Genomic DNA, 27,009 nt, shown 5'->3' on the forward strand with positions numbered 1-27,009 from the left:
AAACAAAACAAAACAAAAATAATAATAATAAATAGAGAGGGAAGGAAGGCGGGGCACGAATCTCTGAGCATCTTATAGCATTGTTTACATCCCAGCTTTTCACTGACCTTTCCTTTACCCCCACCCGTACCCCACAGCCCTTGCTCTGTCCTGCATTTTCTCTTTCCGGTTCCTCTGTCCCCAGCCCCATGTGCCAGACTGCTGCAGTGTGGCAGGGAGGCCTGCTGGCATCCCAGCCATTTCCTGCCCCCAGGCCGCCCACCCTTCTCGGATCTAGCGCAGCCTTGCCCTCCATACGTATGACTTCATCCCTACGGCAGCCGGGAAGCCAGGCTCCTGTTTCCTGCCTGTTTACCCTGGCTCAGCGACAGGTAGATCATGTGGCACTGCTGGGATGCCAGCCGCGTGAGTCTCCGGCAGTGGGCACAGGCGGGAGGGCAGGGGGCATTCCTGTGGGCTGACTCGAGCCCGGCCTGCCTGGCACGAGACCCCCTGCTTCTGGAGGGAGCTCAGGGGCTTGCTCACGGCTGCCCTGATTCTGCACTGGACCGCTGAGTCATCGCTCAGCAGAAAGGCAGGCCTCTGAGTCACGGTGCAGCCCCAGACTGGACAGTGAGTGCTTTGTGGGACTGTCCTGGGCTTTCCTGTTCCTCTGAGAGTTTAAAGGGGTCCTAAATTGTCACATGACCCTCTCTGATGCTGGATAGACACTCTAGGTCTTTTGCACCCTGGTCATTTTACAGGCCTGTGACTGTATGCCAGGTCATTTTCAGAGACACATCCCTCAATCTCGGTCTGCCTCACAGGATCCAGAATCGAAGAGTTCAATTCAAGTCAGCAGCTGAGTTACAGGAAAGCAGCCAGGGTGATGATTAAGCAAGTCCAGGCAGGAATTAACCAGGCAAGATTTCGGGAGGAGAGGGCTGGGTGGCGTGTCCTGGCAGGGCCGTAGGAAGAGCATACGCATCTCCTGAGTCTTGCATATTTTGTGAGTGTCTTGAAAGGGCCTTGAGAATCTACCCATTACTGTGAAGAAGCAGGTACAGGAATGCCATTTATCCACTGGCACAGGGTAGCATGTTCGGTGTGCACTGAGCTTGTGGATTCCCGTCCTGACCCGAAGATGCTGATGTTTCATACCCATTTCATGGTTGAAGAAATTGAAGGTGCAGAAGAAGATACTGACTTAGAGTCAGGGTCACAGAGCTAGGAAGCAGCATGTCTGGGATTTGACCCCAGCCCTGTCTGACTCAGTTTACCATTTTAAACTACCCAATTCAAGTTAGGTTTCTCTCCTCTTTCTCCCACTTGGCTGCTGGAATCTTCCCCAAAGACCATAGCTGTCTGCAGTGCAGGAAGCCAACTATTAAGGTGTAACAAGTGTATTTTGGAGTCCTGCTGTCCCTGTGGATTGAGCAGGTGAAGCCCTGAGGCACTCTAGGGGTGGATGGAGAAGCAGCTGGGGGCTTTGGCTGTAAGGACCCCTAAGGGTTAGTGTCTGGAGAGTGGGGGATGGGAATGAATCTTGGTGTGTGGAAATTGGATGGCTCACTGACCCTGAGGAAGAGCCCTCGTTGAGGCTGTAAGGTGCCTCTGGCCTAAGAGAAACCCTCTAGGGTTCAGGCCCCAGCTGCACCCTCCTTTAGTCAGGTGGCTCTGCAGGGTCATTTCTGTTGGCCCTGGCAGACACTGGACTAGATCAGTGTTTTTTTCTTTTTTTTTGAGTTGGAGTCTTGCTGTGTCACCCAGGCTAGAGTGCAGTGGCCTGATCACGGCTCACTGCAACCTCCACCTCCTGGGTTCAAGCGATTCTCCTGCCTCAGCCTCCCAAGTAGCTGGGATTACAGGCCCTCACCACTATGCCTCGCTAATTTTTGTTTCACCGTGTTGGCCAGGCTGGTCTTGAACACCTGACCTTAGGTGATCTGCCCTCCTCAGCCTCCCAACGTGCTGGGATTACAGGCATGAGCCACTGCACCTGGCCTACATCAGTATTTCTAAAGCATAGTCCCTTCCCTCTCCTGGGAAGGGGGCATCCGTGAGTGGGTGAGGGGATTGGAATCTGCATTGGTAACACACTCCCCAGGAGAGGCTGGAGGGCACCTTTCCAGGTGAACTCCCATCATTTCAGGCCTCAGCCAACTGAGTGGGAATCCCCACCAGTGAGTTTGCTCAGGACAGTGTTTTTCTTGGCCGTGCATTTGAAAGAATTGTCCTTTGAGCTAATCACTAACTGTAAAAATGGATAGAGCTCATGTGAAAACGAAAATTTCTGGCTTCCCTTGTGGGAAGCAGAGGCACGAAACATATGGCCGGTAGGGGTAGGGGGTCCCGCAGCTGTCAGCCGCCCTGGCTGGAACCCATAAGCAGCTTCCCTTGGTCATGATGCTCTCGCTTCTCCGTAACTGTGACCCTTCCTGACCAGCCACCTGACCATGCCATTTACCTTCAAGTTCATCCATTGTTTTTCTTTTAGAAAAGAGAGATGAGAAATATTTCTTGTGCCTACATCTTTATTAAAAGCAGAGTGAGAAACTTGAGGACTCCATATTTCTAGAAAAACAAGAGTGGGCATCCCTCGTCCCTGAAAGAAAGAATTTCCATACCCGCCCTCCACTGATGTAGACAAAAGAATTGGTGTCTTTCTGGTGTGTGGAGGGCTCTTTCTTTTTTCCCAGGGAGTGAGGGGGGTGGTAGGGTTTGGGGGTATGTGGAGGGCTTTGATGGGGAACATGATGTGTAGGACTTAGCAGGCATGCTGGAATGGCTGGGTGTCCCGGGAAGGCTTTTTTAAAAAAATAGTTTAAGTTCAGGGGTACACGTGCAGAATATGTAGGTTTGTTATATAGGTATACATGTGCCATGGTGGTTTGCTGCACCCATCAACCCATCCTGGGAAGGCTTTTATAGGCACGATGTGGCAGGCCTGGGACTCTAAGTGCTTTTAGCCAGCTATATTAAAATGGAATCCAGTGTCAGTTTCTTTTTTCTTTTTTTTTTTTTTTTGAGATGAAATCTCTCCCTGTCACCCAGGCTAGAGTGCAGTGGCCTGATCTCGGCTCACCGTGACATCCACCTGCCCAGTTCAAGCGATTCTCCTGCCTCAGCCTCCTGAGCAGCTGGGGCTATAGGTGCGCGCTGCCATGCCCAGCTAATTTTTGTATTTTTAGTAGAGACGGGGTTTCACCATAATGGCCAGGCTGGTCTCGAACTCCTGACCTCGTGATCCACCCACCTCGGCCTCCTGAAGTGCTGGGATTACAGGTGTGAGCCACTGCGCCTGGCCATTCTTATATTCTTAGAACATACAAAACAACCAGGTATGGGCTCCTTATCTAGTGAGGCAGGGGAGGAAAGACGAGGAACAATGTATGTGGGTGCCGCCTCATGCTGGGCATGACCTTTTATTGAGGAACAATGGGTAGATGAAGCAGCTTGCTCATGTCTCAAAGTGGCAGAGTCTGAACTTGAACTCTGGTGTCTGTTTTTGGAACTTGCGTCCTTCCTACAACCCTAGACTACTGCTCCTAAATAATTCAGTGGCAAACATCACATAAGGAGCTGTGAGTTTGGGGCAGAAATATCCATGGCCTGCGAACTATTCACACAGGTCTGACTCTCTGCCCGGGGCCTGGCTGCCCTGGTTCTATGGAATCCCTTCGTGACTTCCATCTGAACTGAGCAGGTATGGGGCCATGCTGAACTTGGAGAAATCTGTGCAGGAGTCAGATTTGGGCTTTAGAGTCACCTGGGGTTGAATCTCGGGACTGCTATTTATTTAACCTGTTCTAGCCTCAATTGCCTTGTCTGTGAAATGGGGATGATACCATCTAGGTCAAAGGTAGTCGCATGAGGTTCTCATGCACCGAGGCCCGTGGCCGTCATTTGTTTCTTTGTCTCTACAAGCAGAGAGGCTGAGTCACACAGATCCCGAGGGGAGATCACTTTCTCTTCTCTCCTTCGGTGTATCATCGCCACCTCCTTAAGCTTGTATTATCTGGGTGTGGTGAGCCTCAGGAATAATGCTGTGACATCAAGCCCCGTGAACACCTCCTTTCACACGGGCCCTGTGACCAGCTGCGGCTGCCAGCGGTGATGAGAACTGATGACGCTCCAGGGCTGCCAGGAACGGTGCGTGTGCTTCTGGGCAGGGCCACTTCCTAGAACCACCAGGCTGCTCTGTGAAGAGAACCAGCTCCCAGGGAGCTCCAGGAGGCGAGGAGCAGGTTCTGGCAGTGGTGGTGCTGGCGCAGGAGGCCGGGCTCCTGGCAGAATCGGTTTCCAGCTCTGGGCACTGGGGTGCGGTATGCAACCAGCAACAGGCTGCTCGTATGCCAGGCACCAACGGAACCAAAGTCTTCTCGAAGACATCTTCAGAAGGCAAGGACAGAGCCAAGCATTCCAGGGAGGAGCGTTTGGGGAAAAGTTTTCTTGGAGCCTCAGAGCTCAGGGAGTGCCATGGGGCAGACTTACGAGGTTGATGCCTGCTGACAGTCCTGTAGAGAAGATAACTGTGAGCTCTCCGTCTCCTGTGGAGTTTAGCACTTGGCCAGGTGGCCATTTCTCTCCCTCCTACTGGGCGACCTTCTCCAGGGCAAAGGGCTCCTTGAAGAATGTCTTTCACATTGAAGCATTCCCAGAATGGTGGTTTGTGACCCATGGTAGAGGTTTGAACTTGGGATGGCTCTGCAGACGTGTCTCCAGCCTCCCTCCTCCTTGGTGTGCTGATGTCACGTTGCCTGGAAACCTGTTACCTCCCCTCTTCGTCATGATTTCACATCAATATCCCCCTTCTCCTATGCTTCTGTTTTCCTTTTACCGTTTCATATTTTTTTCTCTCATTCATTCATTCAGTTCTACCTAGCCACCCTTTCATCTAACCAGCCTTCCACTTAGCTAGCCTTCCAACTAACTATCCTTTTATTTTTTTTTTGAGACAGAGTATTGCTCTTGTTGCCCAGGCTGGAGTGTAATGGCGCGATCTCAGCTCACTGCAACTTCTGCCTCCCGGATTTAAGCGATTCTCCTGCCTCAGCCTCCCAAGTAGCTGGGATGACAGGCATGCACCACCATGCCCAGCTAATTTTTGTGTTTTTAGTAGAGATGAGGTTTTACCATGTTGGCCAGGCTGGTCATGAACTCCTGACCTCAGGTGATCCGCCTGCCTCAGCCTCCCAAAGTGCTGTGACTACAGGTATGAGCCACCGTGCCTGGCCCCAGTGAACTATCCTTTCATCCAGCTACCTTTCTTCCCAGCCACCCATTCCATCCTTGCAGCCAACCACCCTTTTATTGCCTAGCCACTATCCACTGGGCATTGTGCCAGGCTTTGAAGGTGCCCAGATGGAGAAGAGCCAACAGAGTCCTTATTCTGATGCAGTTTATCTTCTAATGGGAAGCCAAGCATAAAATTAAGTTGTTATAGCACAGTATGGTAGGTGCTATAATACTAAATAGCAGTGCTGTGTGGTTTTTTTTTTTTTTTTTTTAGTAGAGACAGGGGTTGTTCCAAGTTGGTCAGGCTGGCCTCAAACTCCCAACCTCCAGGGATCCACCCACCTCGGCCTCCCAAAGTGCTGGAATTATAAGTGAGCCACTGTGCCTGGTCTTAACATTTTAAAAACTTGCTTTACGCATCTTATCCGTATTTCATTATGCACCTGGATAGGAAAGGTGCTCCATAAGTAGGTTTTTCTTCTCTGTAAAATGGGGTTAATAAGAAGGCCGTTTACATGGGGTTGTTGTGAGGATGAGGTGAAGAAAGTTGTCGATGTGCCTCACCTAGGACCAGGCACAGAGCTGATAGTGGGCGCATGCTGCATGCCACTGGCATTATTGTCACTGTCATTGCTGATCATCAGCCACGTTGGTCCTGCGGGGTTTTCCTCTGCTTTTACCTGTTGGGAGGTGTAAACCTTTCCGTGTGTCTCTGACTGTTTTCTTGGCAGAGCCATCCACACCCCAGGAGTTTAATACGGTCTCAATGCATTCCCAGCTTGCTGTTGGGGGATATTTTACCACTCACCACTTCACAGGCAAGGTTAGGGGTTGCTGAGGCAACCTGCAATAGTGTGGGCATTCTAATTGCTGCAGCAAACTCTTTTAACAAATTTTAACTTTTGTGGCTGGGTGCGGTGGCTCACGCCTGTAATCCCAGCACTTTGGGAGGCCGAGGTGGGTGGCTCACTTGAGATCAGGAGTTTGAGACCAGCCAGGCCAACATGGTGAAACCCCATCTCTACTAAAAATACAAAGATTAGCCAGGCGTGGTGGCAGGTGCCTGTAATCCCAGCTACGAGGGAGGCTGAGGCAGGAGAATCACTTGAACCCAGGAGGCAGAGGTTGCAGTGAGCTGAGATTGCACCACTGCGCTCTAGCCTGGAAGACAGAGTGAGATGCCATCTCAAAAAAAAAATTAACTTTTAATTTTTATTTTTTAAAGACAGGGTCTCACTTTTTCACCCAGGCTGGATTGCAGTGGTACGTTCATAGCTCAGTTCATTGTTCATAGCTTAGACCTTCTGGGCTCAAGAGATTCTCCCACCTCAGCCTCCCAGCCTCCCACAGGTGCACACTCCTATGCCCAACTAATTTTAAAATATTTTTTGTACACACAGGGTCTCACTGTGTTACCAGGCTTGTCTCAAACTCCTGGCCTCCCTACATGCTGGAATTATGGGTTGAACCACTGAGCTCCACCTGCAGCAAACTCTTAAAACAGGAGAGGGGAACTGTATCTTCTTACAAAGCTGCTTTTCTTTGACTGCTAATGTGGTTGGCCAGCTTTTTATGTTTATTGCTTATTTGTGTTTGTTAACTGGTCATTTCCTTTAGGGCGTTAGCAACTTTTTTCTCATTGATTTGTAAGATCTGTCTTGATTAACTTGTGAATTTTGCTGATGGTGGAACGGGTGTCCCACAGTAAGTCCTCTTTGTTAGGCATCCTGTCCCTGGAACCGACGCCTCCATTTCTATGGGGGCCATTTCTTTACAAATCTGCATCTGATTGTGGTACCAAAACATGCTTTGCAAGTGAATACAAGGTTCTGCCCCATTAATCCGGGCAGTTGCCAGTTTTATTTATTTATTTATTTATTTATATCCAAGTGCAATGGGACGATCTTGGCTCACTGCAACCTCTGCCTCCTGTGTTTAAGCAATTCTCCTGGCTCAGCTTCCCGAGAAGCGGGGATTACAGGTATTGGCCACTGCGCCGGCTAATTTTTTTGTATTTTTACTAGACACAGGGTTTTACCATGTTGGCCAAGCTGATCTCGAACTATGGACCTCATGATCCGCCTGCCTTAGCCTCTCAAAGTGCTCGGATTACAGATGTGAGCCACTGCACCTGGCCAGTTGCCAGTTTTAAATGTTCTCAGATGAGTGGCATTTGCCAAGGATCTTCTGTCTTCTCTTCTGTCTTCATAAACAAAAAATCCTACTCATTTCCAGTGTCAGTTTCAAAGTCACATCTTCTGGGAGCCCCACCTTAAACCCCTGAATTAGCTGTTGGGATCGGGGGTGGACTTCTTTGTTGCATCAAGTGCAGTTTCTTTCTTAGCTGGGTGCTTGTGTGAACATTTTAGTAATGTCTGCTTCTCTGCTAAGGACAGGGACCATGTCTCTTTTATATTTTGGTATGTGTAGCCCCAGCCCTTAGCAAAGTGCTGGCTTAGAAGCCAAAGCCCAGAGGGGTAGAATGACTTGCTGAGGTCCCCCAGGTTGGACCCGGAGTATCTGAGACCAGGTGTCTGGGCTCACCTTCAAGCTGGGTCCCCCAGGACCCTGTGCACCTGTGGCCAGGGCTTTACTTTGGTGCCTGGGTGTGAGCAGTAAGAGTTACTGGGGTGCCAGGCCTTTGCTCCTGTGCCTGCTGGCATCACCGATTCTGGGTTTTTTTGGCTTAGTGAAGATGGAGCTAGATGTAGGGGAAAGATTGGGACTGGCTTCCAGGAGATTGCCACAGCCCTGCCCTAAACCCTGCATGGCTTTCCTGGGCCTGCCATCCAAAGGGAAAGAAGCCTCTTTCCTCACAAGCTGAAGCTTGAAACCAGCCAAGAACTCTGGTTCAACAGCTCCAGGCTGGAGAAGCTGCAGGTAGGGTGTGGGTTTGCAGCTGGGGTGGGGCAGGAAAGAAAGGTTACTTGGGGGAAGGGTCAGGTAAATTTGGTGTGGGTTGGAATGCTGGGTTCCTGGGTGTGCGGGGACGAAAGAGACCTGGAGGAAGGGAGGGAACCTGCCGGCTGGATCTGGGGCCTTGCCAGCCCTCTCCTGCGTGAGTTTGGGCATGCTTCCAGCCTCTGGGAATCTCAGTCTCCTGTCTGTAAAATGGAGCTAATGAGGCCTGCTGTCAGGGTTTGCGGACAAGATTCAGTAACTGGATGTCTGCTCCTGGCCCTTGGCAAGCATTCAGTAAATTTGTTGTATTTAAACAAATTTTTTTGGGGTCTTTTCTTTGTTTTGTTTTTTTTCCTTTCTTTTTTTTTTTTTGAGACAGTCTTGCTCTGTCACTCAGGCTGGAGTGCAGTGGCGTGATCTCAGCTCACTACAACCTCCGCCTCCTGGGTTCAAGTGATTCTCCTGCCTCAGCCTCCTGAGCAGCTGGGACTACAGGCATGTGCCACCATGCCTGGATAAGTTTTGTATTTTTAGTAGAGTTGGGGTTTCACCATGTTGGCCAGGCTGGTCTTGAACTCCTGACCTCTTGATCCACCCTCCTCAGCCTTTCAAAGTGCTGGGATTATAGGCGTGAGCCACTGCGTCGGGCCATATTCAATAAATTTTGGTTTCTTCTGCCCGCGCCACCCCCACTGCCTTCTTTTATTCTTTTCCTGTTGCTTTTTGCAACGGACATGTGTGGAAGGTGGCAGGATACTTCTAACATAGAGAAATTCTCAGCAGTGGCAATGGGAACTAGAGATGGAGATTTTCTCGCTCACCAAAGCACAAGATGTAGATGGCGGAGACTACCTACTCCTAGAGGGACCTGGCTAAGAGAATCTAAGCTCAGAGCTAGTCTGAGTGCTTGAGATTCATATGGGGCTGTAGACAGCAGGCCTGCTTGAACACCAGTGTTCAACCCCACATCTAATTCTTACAGCTGCCTGGCCCTGGGTGAGTCTCTTGCCACTATTTCTTGAAGTGGGCACCAGATTACTGCACCCCAATTTGGATGAGGAAGCCCAGGAGGAGGAGGTGATTGAAATCATCCAGGGTTCACTGGAATCAGGGTGGTCCTGGCTTTTCCAGAGGGATGAAGTGGTAGGTGCCAATCTGAGGGCTTTGCAGATATTGAACAGCAGCCTGAGGACTGGCGTAAACCTGCGTGTGGCAGACGGAATTATGCTTCTCCCAAAGAGGTTCACATCCTGATCTCTGGAGCATGGGGATGTCATGTGCCATACAGAGAAGGGAAATTAAAGTCACAGGTGGAATTAAAGCTGACTTTAAAAGAGGGAGATTCTTTTAGATTATCCAGAGGGCCCAGTGTAATCACAGGGGTCCTTTTTTTTTTTTTGAGATGGAGTTTTGCTCTTGACGCCCAGGCTGGAGTGCAACGACATAATCTCGGCTCATGGCACCCTCCGCCTCCCAGGTTCAAAAAATTCTTTTGCCTTAGCCTTCTGAGAAGCTGGGATTACAGACATGCACTACCATGCTCAGCTATTTTTTTTGCATTTTTACTAGAGACAGTGTTTCTCCATGTTGGTCATACTGGTCTTGAACTCCTGACCTCAGGTGATCCGGCCGTCTCAGCCTCCCAAAGTGCTGGGATTACAGTCGTGAGCCACCATGCCCGGCCAGGGGTACTTACAAGTGGGCGAGAGAGGCAGACAAAGAAGGGTTCAGGAAGATGTTATGTGACAAGTAACGTTGTTGGCTTTGAGGATGGAGAAGGGGATCATGAGACAAGGAATAAGAACAGTCCCTAGAAGTTGAAAAAGGCAAGGAAATAGGCACTGCCCCAGAGCCTCTAGGAGGGAGCGCAGTCCTGGTAACACTCAGTGAGACCCATTTTGAACTTTGTATCTTCAGAACTGTATCATCATAAATGTGGGTGGATTTAAGTCGCTAAGGTTGCAGTAGTTTGTTCCGGCAGCCCTAGGAAGTGAGTGCGATGGATGCAGCATTTGATGGCCAGCCTGGTGTCCAGCCCGTGGGAGGTGGGAGTTGAGGGCAGCCCAAGGGAAATGTCCTTTGGGTGTGGCACTGGCAGGCAAACCCTTATTTCGGTGTGATCATCTGTGAGTTGGGGCGCTGAAGCTGCCTGGTGACCTGGCAGGGATGGCTTAAGTAGTCAGGGTTTGCAGAGCAGTGAGATAAAGGAGTCTGCAGAAACGTCACAGCCCATGGCCTCTCCCTCTGACAGCCCAGCCCTGCCTCTGGCCGCCTGGCCAAGATGACGTGATGGTGAATTAGGGACCTCTTCCCCTCCTGCCCTGCTGTTTGAATTGTTGATCTATTGGAGCTCTCAGGAGCCCTTGGCAAGTAGCCTTAAGCCCCAGACGATCTGCTCCTCCAGGTCATCATGTCTGCTGGCTGTGCCCCCGCTCTGGGCCCAGTACCTTCGTGGTCTTTCTTTTCTTTCTTTTTTTTTTTTTTTTGGAGACGGAGTCTCCCTCTGTCCCCCAGGCTGGAGTGTAGTGGTGCTATGTCAGCTCACTGCAACCTCCGCCTCCCGGGTTCAAGCGATTCTCTTGCCTCAGCTTCCCGAGTAGCTGGGACTACAGGCAAGTGACACCACACCCGGCTAATTTTTTGTATATTTAGTAAAGATGGGGTTTCACTATGTTGGCCAGGATGGTCTCGATCTCCTGACCTTGTGATCTGCCTGCCTCGGCCTCCCAGTGTGCTGGGATTACAGGTGTGAGCCACCATGCCTGGCCCCCTTTGTGGTCTTTCTTGACACAAATTCCAACTCCTGCAGATGGGACCCTTGTCCTGCCCCTGACCCACAGCAATAGGATACCAGGGCAGAGTGGGGCTGGATGACAGAGATGCTGGTGCTCTCTGAGCTGAGGCCCGCTCCTGACCTGCTGGGGCTTGTCGTGATCTTGGATCATAGGCACTGGGACATCCTGCCTCCCCTCAGTGTCCCTCCAATTCTCTCTCCCTCAGCATCAGAGGAATGAAGGAGGTCTGGAGGAATAGCCCCTGTCAATCGATACAGGAGTGGGCTGGAAGAACATGGGGTGGTCGCAAGGGGAAGGGGATGGGGGATAGAGAGAGGAACCTTCCATCTGGTGGGTTCCAGGGTGGCGGGGGAGCAGTGGTAGAAGTAGCTGCAGAGACCGCAGTCTGTGTTGGAGGCTCAGTTAATTGCTGGAGAACGCCGACATCACTGCAGGAGACCTGACTGTCATACACTGTGTGTGCATCCGTATTAGTGTGCAGGGAAGATCATGGGCTTGGGGATCTGGGCAGATCTCGCCTCGTGTTCACTAACCCTCCATAGTGCTACACTTTATGCTGAGTAAACAGCCACCAGGGAGCCTTGGGCCATTCGGAGGAGGGCTCCTTGTGCCTATGAGGAGCTTGCACTAATGCTACGTGTGTTTGTGTGTAAGGCTTGCATTCACGTGGAGGATGACTTTAAACCCAAGTCATCAACGAGGCAGTGCATGGGTTGCTCACCTGAGGGTGAGGCTCTTCCAAGTGGTTTCCACCTGGGGCCTGGCTTGGCTGGCCTCGGATGCCCTCCTCACTTCTGCTCAAGACCTGCCTGCGGCCTTCCTCGGGCTACCTTGCCTAGAATGCTAGGAATGGCCAGGGATGCTGCCTGGGCCTGCGTTTGGCCTCAGCCAAGGTCAGGCTGTCAGGAAGGAAGAAGGGGGAGGGGCACATTTGCCTGGGAGGATGGAGGAGGAGGGGTCCCAGCCACCGCCGCTTGGCAGTCCTTTTTTTGTGCAAACGAGACTCATCAGCTCCTCTGCCTGGACCCTCCCCACCCCTGTTTACTCCTCAGCAGTTAGAGGGGTGGGAGGTGAGGAATTTTGTGGGGGGAATTAGCTCGGATCTTGAGGTGCACATTCCTCGGCAGTATCCCAGGCTTGGCCAGCTTGCTGACACCTGGCTGGAATAACAATGAGCGATGCTCTTGGAGGATGCCCGGCCGGGGAGGGCTCTACTGAGCCAGCACTTACTCCCACCTTTCCGTCCTCACTCTGCCTTCCTCCCTGACAAAGCCTGGGCTATTGGAATGGTAATGCCCTCTGGGCTGGCCTCAGTGGAAGGTGAAAAATGAACTTCGGGGACAGCCCCTGTGGCTGTGCAGTCTCATTTTTTTATGCAGATATGTTAGGGGATTCGTGTAGCAGGTGGGGTGGGGAGAAGGGGACTGGGGAATCTGGGACCTGAAGCTAAGATCTTGTGAGATGTCATCCTTTATGGAGCATCTCCAGATGAAAATGTCCCAGAGGCCCCAGATCACTCACCCTCTGCCCCCTAATACAATCACGGTTGCTACTTCCTGCTGAATCTGAAGTATGCCTTCACTGAGGGTAGGACATCCATCTCAACTATCATCAAAGGAAAACGTGACCGGAGCGTGAGGTTCCTTTCTCCGTGATCTTCTCTCTGTCCTTGTCTGCCAGTGTTTTTTTCCTTGACTTTTAAAATAATCTTTGTTTTATGATGAAATAGATGTTTATTTTGTTTAACAAAGAATTGTATAGCTCTGCCAGAAACTAGATAACTCTTCTAAGTCCTTTGCAGATATTAACTCATTTAATTTAATCCCATAGCAGTCTTGCCAGGTGGTGGGAAGACAGAGAGGTTAGGGTACATCTGAGAGCTCTTTGAGCTGTAAGGCCTCAGGATCTGTGGCATTCCCCTCTGAGCTCCACTGCCCAGAAATAAAATAGTGCTGATTTCCAGAATCCAGGCATATAGTTGATTCTACCAGTCTCCTATCACTTGAATCTCAGTTTTTTTGTGTGTGCTCAGGTTGGAGTGCAATGGCGTGATCTCTGCTCACTGCAACCCAGACCTCCTGTGTTCAAGCAGTTTTTGTGCCTCAGCTTCCAGAGTAGGTGGGATTTCAGGCCCGTGCCAACACACCCAGCTAATTTTTTTGTAGTTTTAGTAGAGACGGGTTTTCGCCATGTTGTCTAGGCTGGTCTCCAACTCCTGACCTCAGGTGATCCGCTCGCCTTGGCTTTCCAAAGTGCTGGGATTACACTTTTTTTTTTTTTAATGGTTCTATGTGTATAATTTGGCATCCTATTATTTCTCCTTCCTTTTAACACACACACACACACACACACACACACACATTGTATTATCTCTTTACTTTTTAAAAGTTTCTCAGACTTTAAGATTTGTTTAAAATTTCCCAGAAGGTACCCACAGGCACTGCTGTGGTCTTTAGGCACACTTTATATTCAGGAGTCGCTTCTGCTGGACCAAAGTCAATAAGAAGCCGCTTAGGATGCTGTAGATGACAGAGATGATATTGAACGGAGGCCTAGGTGTCTGGTTCAGGATGGACTCAACAAGTTTGCAGGTTCCACACTGTTACAATTGCAATGAATTATTTAAGCAGTTGTTAGTAAATCATGAAGTTGCCACTATTATTCTTTATTTTATTTATTTACTTATTTTAAGATGGAGTCTCACTCTTGTTGCCCAGGCTGGAGTGCAATGGGACGATTTTGGCTCACTCTAACCTCTGCCTCCTGGGTTCAAGCGATTCTCCTGCCTCAGCCTCCTGAGTACCGGGATTACAGGCACAAGCCACCACGCCCAGCTAATTTTTGTATTTTTAGTAGAGACAGAGTTTCACCATGTTGCCCAGGCTGGTCTCGAACTCCTGACCTCAGGTGATCCACTCACCTCCTCCTTCCAAAGTGCTGGGATTACAGGTGTGAGCCACCACACCCAGACTATTCTTTATTATTAAACAACAAAATGATGCTAATGCTTTCAAGTATGTATTGTACTTATTACTTAGCATTAAACTTTGCAGTATTGGACTAATACCACAAGTCAAAGGGGCAAAGAAGATGGTAGATAATACCAACCTTTCCCATTAGGCTCTTTCCCTCCTTTTGTTTTTCTGAGACCTTAAGGAACTGGTTGTTTCTACTGTTCTCTGCTACTTCATAACCTGTAAGCTTGAGAATGTTTGTCATTTACAAATTTTACCTTATAATAGAAGAAGATCATAAACAATTGTACTGAATTGAGTAGTATCCCCCCAAAATTCATGTCTGTATGAACTTCAGAACATGGCATTATTTGGACATAAGGTCTTTTTTCTTTTTCTTTTTTTGTTTTTTGAGACAGAGTTTCACTCTTGTTACCCAGGCTGGAGTGCAATGGCGCGATCTGGGCTCACCGCAACCTCTGTCTCCTGGGTTCAAGCAATTCTCCTGCCTCAGCCTCCCGAGTAGCTGGGACTACAGGCGTGAGCCACCATGCCCAGCTAATTTTTGTATTTTTAGTAGAGACGGGGTTTCACCATGTTGACCAGGATGGTCTCGATCTCTTGACCTTGTGATCCACCCTTCTCGGCCTCCCAAAGTGCTGGGATTATAGGCGTGAGCCACCGCGCCCGACTTTTTCTTTTTTTTTGAGACGGAGTCTTGCTCTGTCGCCCAGGCTGGAGTGCAGTGGCATGATCTCGGCTCATGGCAACCTCCGCCTCTTGGGTTCAAGCGATTCTCCTGCCTCAGCCTCCTGAGTAGCTGAAATTCTAAGCACGCGCCACTACACTTGGCTAATTTTTATATTTTTAGTAGAGACGGGGTTTTACCATGTTAGCCAGGATAGTCTCAATCTCCTGATGTCGTGATCTGCCCACCTTGGCCTCCCAAAGTGTTGGAATTACAGGTGTGAGCCACCATGCCTGGTGGACATGTGGTGTTTTTAGATGTCATTACTTAAGATGATATCATACTGGATTAAGGTGAAGGCTAAAGCCAATGACTGACGTCCTTAGAGGAGAGGAGAGGAGAGGGTCTAGGGAAGAAAGATTTGTAGAGATACAGGGAAAAGTCCCTGTGACCACAGAGGCAGAGGTTAGCCATATGACCACAGAGGAAGACCACAGGGGCACGTACAAGCCAAAGAGCTCCAAGGATGGCAGGAAGCCAGCAGATGCCAGAAAGAGGCAAGGAAGATTCTTTCATGGAGCTTCAGAGGGAGCACAGTCCTGCTGACACGTTGATCTTGGACATCAAGGCTCCAGAACCGTGAGAGAATGCATTTCTGCTGATACGAGCCACCCAATTTGTAGCAATTTGTTATGGCTGCCCTCAGAAACTAAGACAGTAGCCAATACAGAACCAAATACCCTTTGGGGGTTGAGGGAAGTGGAGCCAGAGAGCGAGTGGCACTGCCTCCTTAGGACTACTTGGTAAATATTTGCTGAATGAAGGAAAGCCGAAGTGTCTGTGGAACTGGCCATTTCATTCTGCATGTGGAGGTCTGAGAGCTCTTGAGATGTCTAGACAAACATCCTCTTCAGCTAGAGGAAGCTCCTTCTCCCACTTACCAGCTATGAGCGCTTGGGCAGATGGCTTTACATTTCTGGGCCTCAGTGACCTTACTTGCAAAGTTGTCTGGGTCAAGGCAATGATTAAAGGCAATGATGCATGCAGAGCCCCAGCGTGCAGCCTGAGAATGTGAGCCCTTATTGTTTATATTGTTTGCCAAAGTGGTGAGTAGTGTTGCTGAACATGCTCTGTTTCCTATTAACTCTGTGACAGCCACAGTCACACGTCCCTTCTGCCTCCTCCTCCTCCTCCTCCTCTTCTTCTCTGTCCAGTGACTGGGGGAGGGGCAGGAAGTTCAGAAGGTAAGATGCTGAATTTATTCCTGTCCTCCTGGACTGTACTCCAGATCACCTTGTGGATGGGCTGAATACCCATGCCCTGTCTACATCCTCTGCAAGGAAAACATAAAGACAGAGAGCAAATCAAAAACATGCAATGAAGAAGAATGGTTACTGCCAGCTGTGTGCTCCGCCACGGAGCACTAGGAGAGGCTGCCTGGGACAAGGACGCTGTGTATAGCTGGCATTCCTCCATGTTTTGGCCTGGAGTTAGCACATACAACTGTCTTTCTGCTGATGTGATACCCAGGAGCCCTCTCAGGGGATGGCAAACCTCAGAATAAATGTGGTTTTACTCATGGGAATGCAGGGAAGTGGATATGAGAACTTTTATGTCTTTTTCTTTTTTTTATTTTTTTGAAATGAAGTTTTACTCTTGTTGCCCAGGATGGAGGATAGTGGAATGATCTAGGCTCACCGCAAACTCCGCCTCCCGGGTTCAAGTGATTCTCCTGCCTCAGCCTCCCAAGTAGCTGGGATTACAAGTGTACACCACCATGCCTGGCTAATTTTGTATTTTTAGTAGAGGTGGGGTTTCTCCATGTTGGTCAGGCTGGTCTCGAACTCCCGACCTCAGGTGATCCGCCTGCCTCTGCCTCCCGAAGTGCTGGGATTACAGGCGTGAGCCCCCACACTCAGCAAAAACTTTTATATCAAATAGACATTAGCGAGGAGAGGGATGCTTCACATCCTGGGGTTGTCTGATGTTGGCCCAGCTGACTAGGTCTTTGCAGGTTTTGCTGCTGGGGAAGGGATGCGCAGGACTCCTGGTGCCCAGGGGCCCTCTGCTTGTCTGTCCTCAGGCAGAGTCCACCAGAATTGGGTGAAATGTGCGACTGCCTCTCAGTGTCGGGCATGGCATCATCTGTGAGGAGAAGAGATGAAGATACAGCTCTTTGGTGGTGTTTTTTGACCCACAGTCAGAAAGTGTTCTCACATCCCGAATGATATCTGCAAATTCTAGTGCCAGATGCTGATTGAAAAACAAAACCCAGCAAAGCGTCTGTATTTTTCTTTTCCGATTGCATTGGAAGTACAGTCAACAATAATATATTGTACATTTAAAAATAACTGACCAGGTGTGGGGACTCATGCCTTTAATCCCAGCACTTTGAGAGGCTGAGGCAGGCAGATCACCTGAGGTCAAGAGTTTGAGACCAGCCTGACCAACATGGTGAAAACCTGTCTCTACTAAAAACACACACACACAAATTAGCCAGGCAAAGTGGCAGGTGTCTGTAATCCCAGCTACTCAGGAGGCTGAGGCAGGAAAATCACTTGAAGGCAGGAGGCGGAGGTTACAGTGAGCCGAGATAGCACCACTGCACTCCAGCCTGGGAGACAGAGCAAGTATCTATCTGAAAATAATAATAATAACAACTAAAAGAGGCTGGGCACAGTGGCTCATGCCTGTAATCCCAGCACTTTGAGAGGCCGAGGCAGGCAGATTACTTGAGGTCAGGAGTTTGAGACCAGCCTGGCCAACATGGTGAAACCCTGTCTCTACTAAAAATACAAAAGTAGCTGGGTGTGGCGGTGGGTGCCTGTAATCCCAGCTACTCAGGAGAATTGCTTGGACCCAGGTGGCGGAGATTGCAGTGAGCCAAGATCCTGCCACTGCACTCCAGCTTGGGCATCAGAATGAGTATCCGTCTCAAATAAATAAATAAATAAATAAATAAATGAGTTTAATTGGATTTCTTGTACCACAAAGAAAGGGTAAATGCTTGAGGTGATGGATACCCCATTTACCCTGATGGGACTATTATGCATTGTATGCCTGTATCAAAATATCTCATGTATCCTATAAATATATATGCCTATGTACCCACAAAAATTAAAAATTAAAAAAAAAAACTCATTAAAAATAACTTCAAATACTACAGAAATGTAAAAAGGAGAAGTGACCTGGGCCGAGCGTGGTGGCTCACACCTGTAATCCCAGAACTTTGGGAGGCCGAGGCGGGTGAATCACTTGAGGTCAAGAGTTCGAGACCAGCCTGAACAACATGAAGAAACTCTGTCTCTACTAAAAACACAAAATTAGCTGGGCCTGGTGGCTCATGCCTGTAATCCCAGTTATTTGGAAGGTTGAGGCAGGAGAATTGCCTGAATCCAGGAGGCGAAGGTTGTGGTAAGCTGAGATTGTGCCATTGCACTCCAGCCTGGGCAACAGATCGAGACTCCGTCTCAAATAAAAAAAAAGAAGTGACTTTTCCATAGAATATCATGCGTGTCCTTTGGCAGAGAATTTCAGCGGAAGCAGCCGGAAAACCCTGGCTTGGAATCTGAGCTTGATTATTTCAGTGTTTCAGGTTTCACATGGGGGGGATAGTCCCCCCACTGTCAAAGGCCATCATGCAAGTTACAGAAGACGTTTGATGAAATTATGTCCACAATGGTCCCTGGTCCTTTGTACGTTTGATATATATTCTTTTTTCCCACGCTGCCCCTTGCTTCCGATCTTCTAGGAATCCAGACACATTAAAGCAAAATGGCGGGACAGCCTGTCCATTTCCTGATCTGCTGCTGACTGCACCACTGAGCTGCCCTCTCCTTCCCCAGCCCCGCACGTTTCTTCCTGTTTTCCCACCCTCTCACTTACTGGTGTTGCCTGCTCTGGCTGTCCTGCTTGGGGTTAGTTGAGGGCATGGGGCAGCAGCTTCCAGCCTGGAGTGCCTATGGTATCCTTAAACAAGGGCCTGCCTCTGGCCTCTGGGTGTGTCCTCCTGAGGGTTTTAGAGAAATCTGGGCAGTCTCAGATGGAATGCCTGTTTCTCCTTGCAACCTTCTGAAGATTCCCATGACATATTCCTGATTTACCTTCAGCTCCTTTACCTGCTGGGTAAGCATAACCCTAGATTACTTGGCATCTGGAATTAACTGAAGGATAACACGTTCTTTTCCTTATTTGGAAAATGAATAGGAAGGAAATCCCTTCTAAGTTCTAGAAGCACAAAAATATGTTTATCCTTCAGGATCATTCTTAGCTGCTGAAAAATCATCGTGGCTAGCTTTCACTTTCATGTATGGAGCTACTAGGTGGTAGCAACAGTAGCTAATACCTATTGCGTGTTTTCTGTGTGGGTGAGACCCGCTGTGCACTTTGCATGGATTGTCTCATTTTATCCTCCCAGCAACCCTAGGGAGTAAAGGGAGTTGTTAATTTCTGAGGAGGAAGGTGAAGCTTAGAAATGCTAAATACCCCTCCTGGTGTACACAGTACGCAATGGAGGCAGGGTACAAATATACCACGGAGACTTCAGAGCCTGTGCTTCCCGGAGGAGGCCTCTGCCCCACAAAATCTTTGCTGCATTTCTGCATTTCACTGCTTCTGTGAATCAATGATTATATGTTGTCCATTTCTCCTTTGGATTTTTTTTTCTTTTTTTGAGACAGAGTCTTGCTCTGTCTCCCAGGCTGGAGTGCCGTGGCACAATCTCAGCTCACTGCAACTTCTACCTCCCCGGTTCAAGCAATTCTTCTGCCTTAGCCTCCTGAGTAGCTAGGACTACAGGCACGTGCCATCACACCCGGCTAATTTTTTTGTATTTTAGTAGAGGGGGTTTCACTGTGTTGCCTAGGCTGGTTGTGAACTCGTGAACTCCTGGACTCAGGCAATCCGCCTACCTTAGCCTCCCCAAGTGCTGGGATTACAAGTGTGAGCCACCGTGCCTGACCTCCTTTGGAATCTATTGCCATCTCTTCATTAAAAACAACCTTCATCACTCTGGCCAAGCACAGTGACTAACATACAATAGATGTGCAGTAAATGTCTACTGGATGAATGCCCAGCATGAACATTAATTGAGCACCACTAGCTGCCAAGCAGCCAAGTGCCTTATATCTGGGAGACACAGAATTTAAGGCGATGTAGGTACTGTCCTAACGCTGCTCCCAGTTCAAGGGAACATGCAAAGCTCAGGGCAGTTCAATCTCAGGCTCGGGTTATGGAGAAAATATAGCCTGCATATTTTTACAACATGCCCTTCCTCATCCTGGGTTGCAGTGCCAGAATGAATGACACAGTAGAGATGACGGGCTTAGGATTTAAATTTGATGATGTCATTATGCCATGGGAGTACCAGGGAAGGGACAGCAGTGGATTTAGGCAGGAGTCGCAAGGGGATAATGAGAAGACTGGGAGATGCTGCACAGAGGAGGAGAAGGGCTTGGTAGGATGAGTAGAAGTTCACCAGGAGGGTAACAGTTGGAGGAGCAGCAGGGATAGAAGCTCAGAGGAGAATCAGTGAGTGACACATCCACCGTGTCCAGAGATCAGGGATGGCAGTAGCTGAAGCTAAAAGTTTAAGAGCCTGGACTGTGGGTCCTCAATCCCAGTTCCTCTTATTACCACCCGTACGACTTGTGCTGTGGTTTTGTCACCTGTAACACAAGCATGGACTGATACCTACCTAGCAGGGGTGTTGAGAGTCTGAGCCATGCTGACATTCTTGATGTGCAACGTCTCTGATCTGAAACATGCACCGTGAATGTTAGTGGCGGGTATGACCTTTGGCCTGATTGTGAAGCAGGTTTGAGACAGAAGTGAGGCAGTTCAATTTGCTGTGTGATCCTCTTCTTCCCCAAAAGAAAGTTCTTCATCCCCTTTACGGCTTATGCCAACGCTTCCCTTCCTTCACATCCCCTGGCGGGTGCCCTTCCCACCTGCAGGAAGCCTACTCATCTTTGGCATTTGGCCTGCCACCTGGCCCTTCCCTCGCCCTGCAGAGTCTTGGTTGGCCTCCCGGGTGTGTGTGTGTGTGTGTGTGTGTGTGTGTGGCCTGGGCTGTGCTATGCCTGCTGGAGGAGGTGCTGTTGCCCTTTTGCCATGTGTGCTTCTTTGGATATGGCGCTTTGGGTGCCTGTGTATTTATACTGGAGGAACATCCTCCACTATAACGATGGGATGTGTCATTCCTAGTTGTACTCAGTGTTCTGTGGTTGTTGGGGGGAGATATTAGGGTGCTGGATTTTGGTCTTAACACTTTCCCATCTTAGCCAGTGACCGTGGAAAGCTGCACATCGTCCCCTCCATCACAGCTGAGGTCTGTTCTTGCTCCCAGTGATATGGTTTGTGAGAGCCAGGAGCGTGCACAGAGGTGGCCTGCTTTCTGGAGCCATAGCGTGAAGTGAGAGCTGTGCGTCCTCTCTGTCTGTCTGTCTGTCTGTCTTTCTCTTTCTCTCTTCTTTTTCCCTTTTTCTTTTTCAAGTGTTGTTTTCGGATTATAAGAGGAATACTTCGGCTGGGCGCTGTGGTTCATGCCTGTAATCCCAGCACTTTGGGAGGCTGAGGTGGGCAGATCACAACATCAGGAGATCGAGACTATCCTGGCTAACATGGTGAAACCCCGTCTCCACTAAAAATACAAAAATTAGCTGGGTGTGGTGGTGGACGCCTGTAATCCCAGCTACTCAGGAGGCTGAGGCAGGAGAATCACTTGAACCTGGGAGGCGGAGGTTGCATTGAGCTGAGATCGCGCCATTGCATTCCAGCCTGGGCAACAGAGCAAAACTCTGTCTCAAATAAAAAAAAAAGTGTGTTGGGGGAGGAATACTTCATCATTAGACACATTTTGAGCCTCCATTCCTCATCTGTGAAATAAGTATAGTCAAGGACTGAAGGACTAAAAGGGGTGTGGCCAAGTATGCAAAGTAAAATGTGCTCAATAGTTTATTTTCCTGAGTTTCTTCTCCACGTCCTTCTTCTTCTCTAAGCCGCTCCACATTTCCGCAACATGGAGTGTGATCCTTTCCTTATTTTCTTTTCTCTGAGACAAAGGGAAGTTCCCAGTTCTGCTATTTCCTAGCTCAGTGAAAAGGCACCCTGGGGAGCCTTGGCTGCTCGTCTGCACAGGCTTCTAGCAACTGCTTCCATGGGGAGGATGAGGAGGAAGGGAGACGCTGGGTGTTTGGACCCTGCCTGTGCCCCGTACAGAATGGAGCTCAGGAAGGACAGCTCATGGGCCCCTCCTTCTCCCTTCTAGCAACCATCACTCATATTCTCATTTTTATCTCCAAGGCCTCGTGCTGGAAAGAGAGATTGGTTTGTTCTTGGAGCAGTAAGTCCTCTGAAACAGGGCTTCTCTGGGGAGTTCTGTGGCGCCCCTGCCTCACCTGGGGGCCCTGTCAAATAGATACCCACCACCCCCTGCCCCGTCCAGGTGTACTGAGCAGAATTACAGGGATGGGCATCGGGGTCTGCATTGGAACAAGCCCGGTGATGCTTAGGCATACTCAGGTTTGAGACTCACTGGCCTAGAGGGGAAGCCTTTTAGGAGAGCAGGACTGTGACCTGCACCATGGAGATACTGGGAAAACATACAGATTCACACACACGCCCAAACAGCAGTGTGTGTGTGTGTGTATGTGTGTATGTGTGTGTGGTTTCACACTTGGCTTGCTATGAATGCTGTAATGCCACCTAGTTCCCACGGAGCTCTGGGGACTTGGGTTCCCCCAGTCAGGGCTCTTTTCTGGAGTGCTATTCTGACAAGTTTTGAATACGGTTAATTTCAATTTCTCCTGCGTATTTGTTTGAGCTGCTCCCTTCTTTCCCTTCCTCTCCCTTTCGTCTCTTCTCCCGTCTTCATCCTTTCTCATTCCCTGGATGGTGTTAGCATTGCCGGCACACTCGTCCCATCTCCCGGCCCTGTTCTGATGGGAGGGTGCCTAAGTGGGGTCTGTCCTCCATGCAGGAAGAGGAGGGAAACAAGTCAGCTCCTAGGCGCCCCCAGAGCACTTCTGCAAGTTTTCCACAACTCCTGTCCTCCGTAGCGCTTGGGTGACAGGAGAGCAGAGCCGATGTCCCTGCTCCCTGTCTCAGGCTGTTCGTGCTGTCACCTCTTTCCTCTGTCCCCTTCCCCCACATTTGGACTTAGCCAGAGTCCTTGAGCAAGCTAGATGGCTGCCAAAGTTTACTTAGTGAGATGTGCCTGCGTGACTTGAGTAGAGGCCTGCTTCTGTGAAAGTCAGAAGTGCATTCCAAAGTCAGGAGCGTGACCTCCCCGGAAGCCCAGCTAATCCAGGTTTTAAGGAGGAGTCAGAACAAAGGTGGTGATTATGGGATGTATGGAGCTGTGGGATGTGCGAGAGGACAGGTTCAGCAGAGTGGCATGGTGGAAAGTTGCCTTTCGCTGAGGAGGCCAACTCCCCAGCCCCTCAGAGAGTGGGAGCTCTGACCGCCTAGAACGTGCCCAGATCCTAAAGTGAGGCAGCCTGTGGTGTGATGATGGCCCCCAAGGGGACTTGCGGTCTGATGGGCCTAGGTTCAAGTCTACCCTTGTCAGCCACACAGACTGGGCAAGGTGTCTGCCCTCTTCATGCTGCTGTTTCTGTAAGTTTCGGATGTGAGACCCGTCTGTGGGGTTGTGAGGATGAATGGGATTAAGTGGGAAATTAAAAGGGTTTTCTTTGTGATTGCTGACTGATAAATGCCATTTCCTTCTATCCTCCTTATTTTGACATTACCCCTACCCCTACCCCTAGGGTCTCTCTCCCTCTTCCCAACTTACATACCTCTCAGGGGATACATGGACTTCCCGGAAAAGCAGCTCTGATCTCTCCTGGAGCTTCCCTGAACTCCATATGGCACATCTACTATTGTTTAGGATAATATTTTGACTTAGTCCTTAAATGGACTATTTCTCATAGTCCTGTTTTTTTTTTTAATTTTTATTTTTTTTTGAGACGGAATCTCACTCTGTTGCCCAGACTGGAGTGCAATGCGTGATCTTGGCTCACTGAAATCTCCACCTCCCAGGTTCAAGTGATTCTCCTGCCTCAGCCTCCCGAGTAGCTGGGATTACAGGGGCGTGTCACCATGCCCGGCTAATTTTGTATTTTTAGTTGAGACAGTTTTACCATGTTGGCCAGGCTGGTCTCGAACTCCTGACCACAGGTGATCCGCCCACCTCGGCCTCCCAAAGTGCTGGGATTACAGGCGTGAGCCACTGCGCCCAGCCAGTCTTGTTTTTGAAATGAGATTTTAAGCTCTTTGCAGCAGAGACCAGCGTAAACGCTTGAGTTTCTGTCAAACTTAGTGAACTTCCTTTCTAGCCTGAGCAACATGATGAAACCCTCTCTCTACAAAGAAATACAAAAATTAGCAGGGCATGGTGGCTTTCGCCTGTAGTCCCAGCTACTCAGGAGGCTGCAATGGGAGATTGCTTGAGCCTGGGAGTTTGAGGCTGTAGTGAGGCATGATCACACCACTGTATTCCAGCCTGGGGGACAGAACCAGACTCTGTCTCAAACCCCCTCAACCAAAAAAAACACAAACTTACTGAACTTTCATGGAGAACTTGTACACCCTTGAACTTCTGTATCTGGAATCTTCAGGAGCGGGTCCTGCTGTTCTGTAAAGAACTGTCACCTTGAGTCATTGTTAGACAGCTCAGGTCCTTGGCACTTTGCCCCTTTGTTCATGGGGATTTGACTGACATTTGGGCCTTTGCTGACCTTTTCCTGAGGGACTTTGTGGGTATAGTGAAACAAAGGGAATTTGAATTAAAAAAACAACAAATTTTGAAGATATGTCGTTTGGAGAAGAACAGTATTCACGACCCTTCTCCGTCATTTCACTATCTTTAGCATCTTCAAGCCTAAAGCTGAAGGAGAGTGGAGGTGAGCCTGACAAAATGGAAACTTTGCCTATATTGAGGTCTAGCATGTGCAGGGGCTTCACATGGGTTATCTCTAGCCTTCCCCAGCTCTGCAAGGCATTTCACAGATATGGATGCAGAGTCAAAGAACTGAAACTTAAAGCTTCACAGATGTGGAAGCCTCAGAGCTAGAATTCTCCTCCTGACCTGTTTGTCTCTGACGCGTTGGTCATTGCTTGACATCACATCCCTCCTTTCTTTTTCCCTCTCTTCCTCTTTCCTTTACCCACTGCTGTCTGCCTGTCTTCCTGTCTGCCTCTCATTCTGTCTTAAAATTATGATTGCTGTTCCTTACTGATCTGGTCTAGTTAATTCAAAAGAAGGTTATCGTGAAGTCATCACGCTGGGATCCTTATTAGCGCAGTCATATTCCCATAACTTTTAGGTGCCTGAGACCATTGGATCTGTAAGAAAGTGTCCATTGGCGAGAAGTGCCCACAGCCTCCCTGGATGCTGCCGACAGGCATCTTGCCGACAAGGACATTTGCCTTCTCACCTGCAAGGGGGTGGGGAGAAATGGCCAGGGGTGGGCTGTTCTGGAGGCTTGCCTCCCCACTCTCTGAGCCTAGGGGGAATGATATCATGGCTTCAGGCCATAGTGAGACCCACCGTCCACTCTGACAGGGAGCCAGTCTGGAGAAGCATGTCATGGGTGACATGATGACATCACTGAGGGAAAAAGAGCAAGACTCACGCCCTGCTGGGACCGTTTTGGTCAGTTCCTAGCAGTAGAGGTTATTGATGCCTTGGAAACCTCTGTTTTCCTTGCATTTCTTGCAACCTGCCATTCCCATCTCTTTCTTTTAGAAGTTTCTTTTCCTACTGCCCTGCTTCCAGTCTTTCTCATCACATAGTCATTCAAAGGCAAGACGGACTAGTGGTTAAGAACAAAGGCCCAGGCCCAGGACCAGGTGAGGTGGCTCACGCCTGTAATCCGAGCACTTGGGAGACCAAGGCAGGCAGATCAGTTGAGATCAGGAGTTCAAGACCAGCCTTGCCAACATAACGAAACCCTGTCTCTATTAAAAATACAAAAATTAGCCGGGCGTGGCAGGAGGAGTCTGTAGTCCCAGCTACTTGGGAGGTTGAGGCAGGAGAATCGCTTGCACCCAGGAGGTGGAGGTTGTAGTGAGTTGAGATCACGCCACTGTACTCTAGCCTGGGTGACAGAGTGAGACTCTATCTCAGGAAAAAAAAAAAAAAAAAAGGACAAAGGCTCTGGAGGCAGTGCCTGAACTCGTGTCCCAGCTCTGTCTCTCTCTCACTCCTGCATGACTTGGGCATACTTGGACTTTGCTGTGTACCAGCGTTGCTGTTTCAAAGTGAGTTCCTGTTTCACGGTGTTTTTGGAGATCACAGGAGCACAGCCAGCGCCCTCAGAACCAGCACTCCGGAGGTGTGGTAAATACGTGCTCTTCTGGGCTTCCGGTTGTGCCACCTTCGATGGACAATGCCCCAGCACCTACTAAATTCTTTTCTTTTTTTTGAGATGGAGTCTCGCCCTTTTGCCCAGGCTGGAGTGCAATGGCACTGTCTTGGTTCACTGCAACCTCTGCCTCCCAGATTCAAGCGATTCTCCTGCCTCAGCCTCCCGAGGAGCTGGGATTACATGCATCCACCACCACACCTGGCTAATTTTTTGTATCTTCAGTAGAGACAGAGTTTCACCTCGTTGGCCAGGCTGGTCTCGAACTCCGGACCTCCTGATCCACCTGCCTTGGCCTCCCAAAGTGCTGGGATTACAGGTGTGAGCTACCGCGCCCAGCAGCACCTACCAATTTAAGGACCAGTTTCTCCTCTAGGCATTGTGCCCAGCACACCCTTCTTATTGAGATTTGCTTCTCACTCTGCATCTACAGGTCTTAGCTGAGTGGTGTTGGGCGAGTCACTTTACTTCTCCAGGTTTGACTTTTCAGCTCTTCGGTGAAGACATTGAATGGGATTATTTCTGGGGTTTCTTGTGTGCTGACATGCTGGGACCTCTTCCATCCCCTGTGATCCAGCCCTTCCTCCTGTCCCTCAGCTTTTGCCCGCCCGCCATGGCAACCTGGACAGCACCAAATGTCCTCATTTATGGTCCTGTCCTGTGTGTGTGCTTGCTTCTCTGGAAATCTTGGTACAGACTGAAAGCTCTATGAAGGCAGGGATTGTGTCTTTCATGTTTGACGATGTTTGGCTTCTAGCACTATGTTAGAAGCTAGCACGTGAGTACTGTCTATGTAGCTGGAATTAATTGCTCACTATTTCAGTCAATATTTCCTTTTTTTTTTTTTGAGAGTCTTGCTCTGTCTTCCAGGCTGTAGTGCAGTGGCGCAATCTTGGCTCACTGCAACTACCACCTGCCGGGTTCAAGCAATTCTCCTGCCTCAGCCTCCCGAGTAGCTGGGACTATAGGCGTGCACCACCATGCTGGCTAATTTTTTGTATTTTAGTGGAGATGGGGTGTCACCATGCTGGCCAGGGTAGTCTTGAACTCCTGACCTCATGATCCACTTCTCAAAGTGCTGGGAT

General features: G+C 49.5%; 1 long non-coding RNA gene across 11 annotated transcripts in view; it reads left to right on the top strand.

Moving 5' to 3' along the window:
- The window catches only part of LOC105716817 (uncharacterized), a 365,411-nt gene that overhangs the window by 65,207 nt on the left and 273,195 nt on the right, over nucleotides 1-27,009 (top strand). The window contains exon 1 of one of the 11 annotated variants that reach the window (XR_010345626.1): nucleotides 377-405. The exons of the other annotated variants lie outside the window; for them this stretch is intronic. This is a non-coding gene — a long non-coding RNA (uncharacterized LOC105716817). Of the gene's footprint in view, nucleotides 1-376; nucleotides 406-27,009 lie in introns of those variants that run through there. 11 annotated transcript variants of the gene reach the window in all.

Source organism: Aotus nancymaae, unplaced genomic scaffold (genome assembly GCF_030222135.1).
Source record: "Aotus nancymaae isolate 86718 unplaced genomic scaffold, 86718_ANA_hifiasm-v0.15.2.pri h1tg000036l, whole genome shotgun sequence".
Classification (NCBI taxonomy): domain Eukaryota; kingdom Metazoa; phylum Chordata; class Mammalia; order Primates; family Aotidae; genus Aotus; species Aotus nancymaae.